Consider the following 13,945-nt stretch of genomic DNA (forward strand, 5'->3'; position numbering starts at 1 on the left):
CTCTGCGTCCGTGGTCCGTCGTCCTGCCGTCCGTTAACAATTTCTCGTTATCGCATCTCCTCAGAAACTACGTGGGGTGGAGGGGGGAGAGGATTTTGACCAAACTTTGTCAGAATGATGTATTGGTACATTTTGTACCCTAGTTGTGTGCCCCTGAAAATCAGACTGGTTCAACAATTTTTGAGTGAGATATGGCCCTTTGTTTATTTTTATAATTTACATAGATTTATATAGGGAAAACATTTGAAAATCTTCTTGTCCAAAACCACAGGGCCTAGGACTTTGATATTTGGTATGTAGCATCATTTAGTGGTCCTCTACGACGAAGATTGTTCAAATTATTTCCCTGGGGTGTGACACCATCTAGTGGTCCTCTACTAAGATTGTTCAAATTATTCCCCTAGGGTCAGATATGGAACCGCCCTAGGGTCACATGGTTTACAACACTTATATAGGGAAAAACTTTGAAAATCTTCTTGTCCAAAACACAAAGCCTTGGGTTTTGATATTTGTAATGTAGCATCATCTAGTGGTTCTCTATCAAGGTTGTCCAAATTATCCCCTTAGGGTCAAATATGGCCCCTCCCCGGAGGTCACATGGTTCATACAGACTTATATAGGGAAAAACTTTTAAAATCTTCTTGTCCATAACCTACAACATTCAAATTTGGACCATATGTATAGTTTTGAGTGGCAAGATGAACCTTGACATGAGTTGACCTTGATCTTGACCTAGTGACTTACTTTCACATTTCTCAAGCTACAGCTTTCAACTTGGACCACATACATGGACCACATGCAGAGTGTTGTGTACCTAAATGAAATTTGACCTGGATTTTGACCTTGAGCTAGTCTTGAAATTTAGAACATTCAAAAATGGCTCAATGGTGGGCGCCAAGATCACTCTGTGATCTCTTCTTTGTTTATTTTGACTAAACTTGCACACTTATATATCTATAAGATCTCGGTTCCTTTCAAAAACAACCGTATTGCACCATTTGACTTGGAGTTACGGTCCCTGAATTGGCAAAAAATGATGATTTTATCCTTGTCAACACAATGGAGACTACATTTATTATTTGATTTTTATCAAACTTATAAAGGATCTCACTTCCTTTGGAAACAGCTATATCACGTCATTTGTCTCGGAGTTATGGACACAATAGAGACCATATTTATTATTTCATTTTGACCGAACTTGTATACAAGTTATATCACCATTTGTCCTGGAGTTATGGCCCCTAAAATGACAACATTTGCTGACTTTAGCATTGTGAACATGACATAGATCACATTTATTATTTGATTTTGACCAAACTTGCATTGAAATTATATATCATTAAGATCTTGCTTTTTTCCTCGAAGAGTAGCCACATCACTCTATTTATCTTAGAGTTATGGTCCCTGAAATGGCAAAAACCGCAGATTTAATAACATGTATAGTGTAGTATTACTCATGTGAGCGATAGTGGACCACGACCCTCTTGCTGATTAGAAAGATATTTCCGGTCAGGCTGATATCTTGGAACTGCTTTGTTATCTGGCAATTAAACTTGGCAAGAATACCGTTATCATGACTGGTCTGTTCATAGCAGCATGGTACTACATGTACGTGTCACTAATAAATTTCCCATATAGGTTTGGTTTTTAAGATTTCATTTTTTATATATAAATTACTAAATGCATGAATATATGAATATGTATGATTAAAGGGGAAGATGCACACCACATGCAATTCCTGTTCAACTTTTATAATCGGCAAATCGCTGGTAGTATCGTTTCAACAACAAATAAAATGCACCAGAATCAAGATCAAGGCAGTCTCAACTAAAATAGAAAGTCTTGTAAAAGCTTGTTTCCGTAGAACACCGGGTATATATACATTTATGTATACTTTTAAATAGTGACTAGCTTGACTATTTGAAGCTGCTCATGGCTATTGTTCTGATCCTGATGTCGTCGGCTTCGCTGCAAGATAGGTTTTTCGTTTTCAATTTGTTTATCTTTGTCAATTCGCATTGTTTTAAACAAAAAAAGATACTTATACTGACGACAATGGATACATCAAATGAAATATGTCCCATTTATAACCCTGGAGTGAACTTTATTGGATTATATTATCGAAGAGAGTTTTCTTGCCAGGCTTGGTGCTTTCGTATGGAAACATTCTTATTTTGTATCTCTATAGGAGCGGCACGAGTAACTCCATCAGTGAGGGTGGTGCAGTGGATAGTTTAACAGATTGCGAAACCGGCGGAGCGGGTTGAATTCCCAGTCAGGGCCATGAATTTCCAGAGATATTGTGTCTCTCATCCACCCAGTTAAGACTTTACGTGTATCAGTGCGTTTTACCATATCCGTAAACGAACGTATGAGTGTAAACTCATATATGAGCCAGGATATGATTTCAATTGAAATTAATGGGAAGAACCATCGGCTAGAGTGTTGAGGGACACACGTTCGAGACCTGGTAAAAACTACTCGTATCTGTTGCGATTTTCGCCTATCGGTGCTGTTTCAAGCTGGGAAGTTGTCTGTTACTAACATTAAGATACTGTTGTACTGATTTTAAAATTATTGACATTTTTATCATCATCATCATCATCATCATCATCATCATCATTATCTTTGACTGGTCCGTTGTACAACATAATATTCATCAAAACCATTCTACAGGGTGCCAAAATTTGAGACGTTTGCAGTAATAGGTGTAATATGATCACTACAGATTGTCAATAAATGGCGGTAATTTGTACCAAAGTATTTGGAAATCTGACTTAAGCGAGTTATGATCCGGACACAAACGTATATATTACAACAAAATAGCAAAACAAATCTAAGTACAAAGTTGTGACCTTGATCTTGGATGTAGCAACATGGATCATGATCGCAACAAACCTCCTATCCATACTGATTATTTGACCCAAATAATTTGAAAATCTGAGCATGCATGGGCAAGTTCTACCAAGGACAAAAACCTATATAAAACTGCACGAACGCACAAACACCGCTATTTCACGGCGGGGTTATAATGAATAAAGGCCTATTTCCTTACAAGAGGGCTCGGTGGGCTTTAAATCTCATAGACATTAGTTCGCATCATGCACAAGGTCGGGCCCTCCTAGACTTCAGGCTAACGACCCCGTCCATGACAAGTTGTGTATAATTTGTCCCAGGACATAGCAACTTCCTGTTTGTCACCCAACTTAAAACAGCTCCGGATAGCGGAAGATAGCTACAAATGTATGTCGCTACCGAGTTCGAACAAGTGACCTGAGCATGTGGGTCTACATTTCAGCTAGTCGAGGTAACAGTAGAAGTAGCTGAAGTTGTAATCATCTAATAGTAGTAGTGGCAGTGGATGCAGAAATGATAATAAAAATTGAGCCACGTCACGGGAAAATTGGCATTCGGATATTTTCGTAAATTTCCGAAAAGTCATTATTTAGGCTGATCGGTGCATTTATGCATCTGAATTAGGGTCAGAAAACTCTCATATTCAGGTAGATTCCCGAAGGCCCATTTTCTCATGGTGCGGCTCAAATAATTTTATGACGTTATTGACGTCGATGATGACGACGACGCTAACTTGTGATGGTTCTTATGGCGGTTATTTAATGATGTTGCGATGACAACCAGCTGATTGAAAATTTGCAGTATGAAACTCAACATGATACATATGTGCTTCTCATGTCAAACCCCATGTTGGACAAACATATTGGTAACACATTTTACCTGTTACGAATGCGATCGCATACGTCCAAAATCTGTTACAAATGCGATCTGTTACGAATGTGGTCCTACAGGGCTTTATCTCACTCTATCCCTCTGGTCAGATCGCTCTGTGTCTGTACTAGTAGAGGATGAATTCGTGCCCTGTGTGGCTGCAGTATATGTAAAGCGCATTTGAACGTGTTTATCATGAAAAGGGCGCTTTGGAAATCTGGTATTATAATAATAATAATAATATATAACTAAGTGAACCAGTTATTACTAGATTAACAAACTTGTGTTGTTAAGGAAGAAATTAAATACAGTTTTCAAAATATTTTTACGGGTCCAGAATCGAACTCCCGACGAAAAAGTATAAGGCGGAAACCAATACCGCTCGGCCAACGAGGAATTACTATCTACAGCGTAAACGTAGTGTATTGACTTAAATTTATGCTATTGTTTTGTTTGTTTACATTTCAATGCGCCTTATTACTGTGCGATACTAATAAGCTTTGATAATGTGGCAGTTGAGTCCAATATGTCCAGGGGTGTTCAAAAATAATCCGTCATAGATCTATTGTAAAGCAATTATTGGATTTACCTGTATTGGAAAATAAACAGTGTCGATTGTATTGAGGTCAGCTGCCACATTATCAAAGTTTATTAGTACCTGTACATTCTGACCAGATATATTGTCAATACAAAAATGTTGAAATCCCTGTGCTTCATTTCAGTTTATTACAATTATGTTTGTAAACATCATGTTATCGTTAGGGCATAGTATTAAAAATTATTTGACTTGCAAAAACATATTCCCGGCTTTTATTATATTCTGTTCACGCCTATAAAAGATTAAAATGAACGCCAGAAACATGTTTTGACAGGTCATTTAAATAGTGCAATACATGATTTAAACAGTTTTTTTGCACGGAAGCATGGAGGGAACATCGGATTTTTTTATTTTAATTTATCTCGTGGTCACGAGATATAACTAAGAAACGAAAGTGGAAAACAAAAAATGCTATCTCGTGACCACGCGATATAACTAAGAAAAAAAAATTCTTAACTCGTGGCCACGAAATATAACTAAGAAAAAAAAAGAAACGATTTCTTAATTCGTGGTCACAAATTATAACAATAAAGTAAGAAAAAAAAAAGGATTTATTTCTTAGTTATATTTCGTGGCCACAAATAAGAAAAAGTCGTTTTTCTTTTTTTTTACTTATATTTCGTGGCCACGAATTACATAAATCGTTTTTCGTTTTTTTCTTACTTATATTTCGTGGCCATGAATTAGCAAAACTCGTGTTTTTTGTTGTTTATTTTTTCTAAGTTATAATAATCTCATGGCCACGAATTAGCAAAAAAAAATAAATAGATAAAATAAAATAAAATAAAAAAAAAAATGAAATAAAACGTTACTTAGTTTTTTCTTACTTACATTTCGTGGCCAAGAATTATAAAAATTCTTTTTTTTCTAACTTATATTTCGTGGCTAGAATTAGCAATAGTTTCTTCTGCTTTTTTTTCTAAGTTGTATTTCGTAGCCATGAATTAGCAGAAATCTTTTTTTTCTTTCTTACTTATATTTCGTGGCCACGAATAAGCAAAATTCGTTTTTTGATTTTTTTCTTAGTTATATCTCGTGGCCACGAGATAACATTTCTTGTTTTTATGTATGTTCCTCACTGAAAGCGTTACATTCCTTCAAGTGAAGACTATGTTGACCAGGTGTTGGATATGTATTTTTTTCGGCGTGCCGTATTAAGCACGATTTTATGTCCTCGTATGACCTTATGCCGCCTGAATAATGTACCAATCGGATTGCTTGGTAAGGTATTCTCGGTATTTTCAGCCATAATGAGAGATTTTGTAAGAGTGGCGTTAATTGATGAAAAGGCTGAAAATGCTTCACTCTGAGTCATGTGTGACACTGAGTGAAATGACAACGCGTTCGTCATCTATAACCTCTATAAGTACAGCACCATCGGGTTGTATGCGTACCACTTGCACAGGTGTGCGTAACCAAATATTCATCTGCTCATCCGGACATATTTCTGTTTTGTTAAGTTTTCTTGTTAAGTTATTTCTGTTTTGTAAAGTTTCCTTTCCTTAAGTTGTGTTTTTACAAAAAGGTTATTTGTTTTATACAGTCATTACCTCTTACCAAGCATTACAGCAACAATTTCTAACCAGTGCAAATCATTACTAACCTGCAACAACATGCCCGATACTGTTAAATTTTAGTCTCTAAATTTTAAATTAATCTTTCCGGTGAAAACAGTGCTGTACATATTCTGAATGATAGACAAATTTAATAATAAGCTGAAGTAGGGTAAGGGTTCATGTTGCTTCCAACAATTCCAGAAATAAAGTATAGAACGTATTTCAATATTGTTTGCTTACTGTTACCATCATTTAAGCACCAAAGGCTCAAAGTGAGCTTTTATGATTGTTTGGTGTCCGTCGTGTGTCCCTCCACAATTTCAAAACACAGTCTTCTTCAGAACTACTGTCCTCATTTATATGAAACTTCACAGAGGCCCCTTTCAACATTGCTAAAAGATTTAAAATACAGATTTCTGCCCATATATAACTTGTGCTTCAGTTACATCACGACGACCAATTTTTCTAAAGATATTTCTTATTTACTTTTGAACTTGTCACGGTGATCAAATAGCAGTTACACGATGGTAAATGCTTTTTTTCTATACTATGAACGCCATTTGTTGTTCTACTTTAAGTTTTGGTGCAGTTAATATCACGAAAGTACGCGTTTTATGCTTTTTGCATAGTTGCATGTACAAACTAAATGCAAAGAAAAAAAAAAGATTAATAATAATGATATCTTGAATAATGTCCTAATTTGGAAAGAACAGACGCGCGACAATTTCAGTCCATATCATTAAAATGTTTTCAGTGAAAAACGCACACACACTCTGTTAGAAACCCACACACACACACACGCACCCCCGCACGCACTCACACACTTTTATCGATTTCATGTAGAAACTTATACAGTGTTTTACTTAAACTAGACATTGCAACTGCTTTAAACCATTCGTTAACTGATGATAATTTATGTTTTGGTTCTTAAAAACGAATACTTTCTATCACTGCGATCTTATTAGTGAAAAACAATAGCATTACAATTGCATCTGATGTGTAAATTTATAGATTTATGTCTTGATTATCAGAACATTGCATCATTTTATGAAACGACCATAATTTCAAACGTTGAAACACGTAAAAACGACTATGATTGGCATACTCTTTATTCTAAGTTTAAAACTATGTGAAACTTCCTACCTCTATAAAGTATATTTCATATTAATTATACTCACCAGTCAGTCGGAGGCCAAAATGTTAACCCGCTTTCACTTAGGAACATACACGTGCTGTCTTTGAGAAACACTGCTTTACACGCGTTAGCCCCCAGTAAATTCGGGATCGTATTATCGTCTTGCATTTTGGGCATAATTGGGGAATTACCAGATTCAAAACGAAAGACAGAATGTTTTCATCTAAAAGGACAGGGCGCATCATCCAATAGTTGCAATAGCCTTACAGAAAGTACGATGTCCTGTTAGAATTGTATGACGGAGGTCGGGCATCGGAGTGCAGAGTAAATAAAGGTGTTTTCTAAAAGTAATATTCACAATTCTTTGTAATACATGTTATAATCGTTTATTTACTAAAAGTAATTAATTCTATGTAATAGTTAATTTTCAAGGGAAGGGCCGTTTACTAATTTTGGCAGAACTTGTGGCCCGACCCTACTGCTATTATTCAATTGATTGTTAATATCAATATGTTGCTGTTATGATATAAATACATGTATTATAAGCAATAAAATATGTTTAAACTAAGCATAAACCACTTCAGAATATTGTCAGATCTAGGCCAATATAAAAGAAATGTTTTGGTATGACTTCCCCTAAGAGGTTAGAGCTTCTTCCGTCTTTGCTCGATGTTAGGTTGCTCTGGTTGTAAAGGTTCATCATCATATTGTAATGGGATATCAGATGCACCTTGCCCTCGAAAATCGCGCATCCAAGTGTGTGGCTGCAGGACGGCTCTGTCCGTCATGATGCCGACCTGCAGAATGGCTTTTTTCTGCCTTCCTGTCGGGAAATGTTTACATTTGCCTGAGCACGCGCCAGGGATAGATATTCCTGTCTTTCCCTAGTACAAAACCTTGTCTAAAATAGCGTGCACTTATGAGGTGACGTCACATAGTATTGGCACTTTTACGTATGCCGTCATAAACTATAAAAAATAATGCCAGGAAATACCAAAATCTATTTGTCACCATCTATTTCGAACGTAATAGGCAAGAAAAATTATCTTTCATGTCTGTCTGTGTAAGACAGCTGTTTTCCAATACCTCGGTTTTTCATTCCACACTGTCCCTCAGGTAGGCCATATCGAACTTTCTGTACTGAACGCTACTGCTGATAAGCTTTATGTGAACAGTTGATAATCCTTTAGCTTTGATCGTTACCTTCCGTAAATTTACGTCCGTGTCCGAAATTTAGCGCGGGAACCTATAAACCATGTTTTCAACAAGTAGGCTTCTTTTAAAAAAGAAACCTAGGAGAGGTCCAGTGTTGCTCCTTTTAAAGTTATATCAGACACATAGATAACAAATGTAAGCTGGTTATATGATAGGTTGTGCTATAGACGAGTTTCCCTGCTTCAGGTCACTGTGACCTATTAGGGGCCCAAGCACTTCCTAGTTAATACTGAATTTCATTTAAAAATGTTCAAAAGCTACCACTGCAATAATTGTAGACTGAACTTGGCCCTGGTGAAAGCTGCCAAATTAGCATCTTACCATTTATGCGAGAACCTCACCTGACAGGCTTGTTTGTCAACTACCCCGTTCGTTTGGGCCCAAGAGAAAATCTTCCGAGAAGCTTTAGAAAAGCTTAGAAGAAAATACCAATCGAACAGACGTCTGCCGGAACAGAAAACGTATCATTCTTTTTTTAAATGTATTTTTAAGAGATTTTTATTGTTAATGTGCTGTTTGAAAAATAAATTCCAAACATTTTATTTGTTCTAGTTTATAACTCAGTTTGTAAGGTATATATGTCGAATTGCCACCTTGTTTTGATCACGTGATTAACTTGTCCGACAATTAGGTGGAAGACGCAGAAGCTCAGAAGAACTCTTCTTATTTCAGAAGATCTTCCGAATGGGGAATTAAACAATACGTTCATTTAATTGAACGAAATACATTTTAACGTGACTCAATTCATATGCAATCTTTGAATACTGAGAACAAAGAATAGTTAATATATATCTCTATATTTGTTTTTTTAATAACTGAACCATTTCCAACATTCATAACAATAGTATTACACCATATTTCTTTATTTTAAACGAACAGTCAATTTCGTCTTAGATGATTTTAAAACTTACTTGTGCGCAAGCGCATTGTACCATTTTAGACTGGCTCACCATAATTTGCGCTAGAAAGTGAAATCTAACGCCGTTAAATTAGTAGATTAGTCTGAATTCTCCTAGTTTGAAAGCCAACACTATAGATAGACCTCTCCAATAACGCTGGTATTTAAATTGCCTTAAGCTATATTTAATTAATGGACAATCTTGTTTTACTTTGAACCGCTAGTGGTGGTAGGAAAACGTCAGTAAATACCGAGGCAAACGAGCTTTAATTATGGAACGTTGTTCAATATTAATTTGCGATAAATCATTTTTTGTGTTTAATTAATTCAATGCCAAGGACACACCAAACTGAATAGTTGTTCATCGGATTTTTTTCTGAAAAAATTGAGGCGGCGATCGTAAATCAAAATTATTTTTTCGGCGACGCCGTCTAAATTCGTTTTCGTTACCTATGCCACGTGACTTCAGTTTGCAAATCAAACTACTTGATAACGCATTATAGATAATTTATCAAAATGGAAGATTTATGCAACACTCTGCCTGATTGGACGAGAGTGTCAATTTCTTTCACTCTGTTGATTGTGCTACGCTGAGTGAAATGTAGACAAAGCGTTTATCCTAAACGACGCTGTTCACAGTTTTAAAGCTAACTTTGGCTCAGTATATTTAGCAAGAATATTGATATATCTCAAAATGATAAGTAAGTTTAATAAATATGATAAAAACCTGTTCAAATACCAACATATATTAAATTAAAGAAAGAGCTGAATACGGTCTGCGTATCACATGAATAAGGGTGTGATAAGAGTCTTTTATGTAGAGAAGTGCTTTTTAAAAGATTTTCCTTGTTACAATTGTCGTCTGTATATGAAAAGGTTTCTTGCTTTTATGGCTTATTCAGATTGCATATTAAAATGAGTACTTGTTTGCTTTGATATATTTGTTATAAATTATTTAACTGATTTATCATATATGAATATTTTTCTTTAGTATGGTATGCAAATATTGAACTCAGTTGAAATCTGTTTTATTATATATATGCTATATAATGACTGAATCTCATTACACTGAAATGAAGGTACGCTACATACAGTTTATCTATGTGATATGACTACGGACAAACTTTGCTTATGAAACAGAAATATTGAAATAATTACAGTTGTATGTTTTGCTTGACCTTCACTTTTTTATAGGTGTGACGTCATTGTCCAAAGATTCATGAATAGCGAATATGCATTTGTTAAAGCGGGATCAGTTGGCCTATTTTAGAAATAAATAAAAATAATAAATAAAAAAATCCTTTAATTGATTTTTCTCATGTATTTCTAATCAAACTTGATTTGTAGCATCTTAATTAGGCCCGCAGCCAATTTTGTTCAGCTGGGACATTTAACCCCTTTTAGGGGCTGCTAGAGCTAAAACTAGAAATGTCTTTATACAGCGTCTCATGAACAGCTTGATGGATCTTTGTCATACTTGGTCTGGAGCATCATTATAAGGTCCTCTTCCAAATTTATTTATATAGGAACTTGGGCCCTATTACGGACCACTATAGCTAAAAGTAGATATGCCTTTCTTCGCATTAACCACTAAAATGTAATGGATTTTTTATCAAACTCGATGTGTAACAATATCGTAAGGTCTCCTGCTATTTTGTTACAAATGGGGATAGGGACCAATTTAGCTAAAAATATTAACACGTTTAATGACCTCTTCTCATGAACCGCTTCATGAATCTTCATCAAACTACTGCTGTAATTATTCGTCTAAGGATAAACGAAACAAAATTGCAACCATACGAAACTTTTGCAAAAAATTTAAAGAGAACCATTTAAATTGTTAAAGTGCGGTGTTTAGTTTTGCAATTTGAAAAATGTTAGATGAAAGATGAATGTTAGATGAAAAATTCATAAACTTCTTTCCTTATTACAATTCGCCGACCATCATTTTTAAAGATATTTCTTGTTTTGAGATAATCAAGAGCGAGCGAAGAGCGTTTTTTTTAGAAAATCAAGAGCGAGCGAAGAGCAAAGAACTATACTTGTCTTGTTTTGGCTCTCGATTAAATAATGAAAAGCTTAAAATAGAATGTATAGCCTTTTTACATAAAAAATAAGGGATTGAGAAAACAAGGGTACATTTGGGTACGTTTTGTTTGTAAAAACGCATTCTCTTCTATCAAAATTTAACTTGAATAATTCTTCTATTATCTGTTTTTGCCGGATTGATAAAAGCACATAAATTGTCTGCGTTAAAAATGAAGTTTATCACGTTTAGGATAAGATTGTCGCAGACTTTCTTAAACATGTCTAATGTGAATGATATAATATATCACTTATGAATACGTTTTTGCTGATGAAGGGACGCAACTCCAAAAGTTTCAATACAGATACAGTTATATTTCGTTTTTCATCCTTGTCAACTTTCAGCTTTCGGACAAGTCAACGATATTACAGCGAATTATTTGTTTCGTATTGATTACATTTATTATTTTCCTACAATTAGAATGATATAAGATAAGTATCTTTTTTATTGAAAATTAATTGTTATACCATTGTTCAAATGCCGATTTGTAAAATAACTTGTGTGCAGAAGTACGGATGTACACTTACTTTAAACGATGGGCTATTGTAAATTATCATGACAAATAATTTGTTTATTCTTAATTGTAATTTATACACGTTTCATTGTAAGGCTGATAGGAGGATGCTCCTCGACCCCTATCACGCCAAAGACGAGGAAAATAAATGGGTTTACCGCTTCACTGGGGGCCTGAAAAAAGAAAAATATAGTTTGTCACGTTAAGTTTTTGCACACAATAAACTAAGTTTCATCATTTATTGTTAATACTGTTGGTTTAAAACACGCTTTCTTTTTCATGTTGAGTTAAAGTGTCCTACCCCTGATTAAAATCTATGAAAAGCAATATATGTATTTTGTATTTATAGGCCGATAAATTTATTCGTTCCTTCTACCATTAATTCTATAACATAAAAAGCGACGGTATAATTATGAGATAATTAAAATAGGCACTGACCCCCAGATCGTACGACAACAAAAGAAGAGAAACCTTTTAGATATCATAAAAGGTATTACTTTTTCCTTAGAAACTTTGAAACTTAGTGATTGATTAAACTTTATTGAAACACATAAGAATAAGTTGTTTTGACTACTTTTTCCCATTCAAAATTGAAAGCGTTTGTAACGGGATACCGGAGGTAAACTTCTTTAATTATAAAACTTTATACATGTACTTAACGACTTTTAGAAACGTATCCTGCGTTGTATATTGGTCAAGACCGCAATTCCCTTCAAATTGAATTGTCTCCCTTACATAAGCTAAGGTCGTTTTATTCATGACCCAAATCATTATTTCGGGGTCCTAGACTGTTAACGCGTTGCATCACTTCATTAGAATGTTAAACAGAAAAAATATAAAGCGAATATTTGCCAATAAGATATAATGGTCTTGTCATTGCGTCCAATCCTGGGGTTCCACACACTGATGATCAATATTTAAAACAGACATTGCATTCAAAATTTTACTAGATGATTACTTTATATTTATATAGGTGCGCCCTAGAAGGAACTTTTGCTATGCTGAACTTGTAAAACCCTTGGCTTCATAAAACGAAAGAATCACAACAACCAACGTAACCGTAATAAACATTAGCATACAAAACTCTTGTCCGTCCACAGGTGGAATATGCATTTACTATCTGCCATCCATACACCCAAGCAAAAGCACGCACAATAGAAATGGTTCAACGCCGTGCACTTCGATGGGTAACAAGTGATTTCTAACCTCTCTCTTATGTTACAGAAATGCAAGGAAGACTGGGTTGGCGCTCCCTTGAACATAGAAGATTGGATTCCCATCTTGTAACTTTTTATAAAATCTACTATCATCTTGTTACCATCAGTCGCCCATGTAACATTCAAATACAATCTAGATTTTCTAGACTGATGCACCCGCATAGTTTCAGACAAGTCAGGCCATCTCGGATTGCCACAAATTTTCATCCTTTCTACACTCAGTTGTATTGTGGAATAACCTACCTAGCAATATAGTTACCATCCTTGACCTTGATGCTTTCAATGTGGCTGTGGCAACCATCCCGTACGGGACCAGAGAGCAATTTTTTATCTTTTATCTTTGAATGATTGTTCTTTTCTAATCCCATCTACCATAATAATATTCTTTTAGCCTATTCTCACCTTAGTTCATGTTGGACCCACTAGTCTTTTAGAACTCTTTTTCACGTTAACTAACAAGTCGACGTGCACTCCATGTCTATAACACTCGAGAGAGGAGTCTCGAGTGGAGTTGGCATTAGTAGGTAGGTAAGGTAGGTAGGTAGGTAGGTAAGGTAGGTAATGTAGGTAGGTAGGTAATGCAGGTAGGTAGGTAATGTGGGTAGGTAGGTAATGCAGGTAGGTAGGTAAGGTAAGTAATGTAGATAGGTAGGTAGGTAAGGACGGTAGATAGGTAGGTAGATAGGTAGGTAAGGTAGGTAGGTAGGTAGGTAGGTAGGTAGGTAAGGTAGGTAGGTAGGTATGTAAGGTAGGTACTAGGTAGGTAAGGTAGGTAGGTAGGTAGGCAAGGTAGGTAGGTAGGTAGGTAAGGTTGGTAGGTGGGTAGGTAGGTAGGGTAGGGTAGGGTAGGTAGGTATGTAGGTTGGTAGGTAGGTAGGTAGGTAGGGTAGGGAGGTATGTAGGTAGGTAGGTAGGGTAGATAGGTATGTATGTAGGTAAGGTAGGTAGGTAGGTAGGTAGGTATGTAGCATACATTTTCATATATATTAATGATGATCAA

Source organism: Mercenaria mercenaria, chromosome 4, assembly GCF_021730395.1.
Source record: "Mercenaria mercenaria strain notata chromosome 4, MADL_Memer_1, whole genome shotgun sequence".
NCBI lineage: Eukaryota > Metazoa > Mollusca > Bivalvia > Venerida > Veneridae > Mercenaria > Mercenaria mercenaria.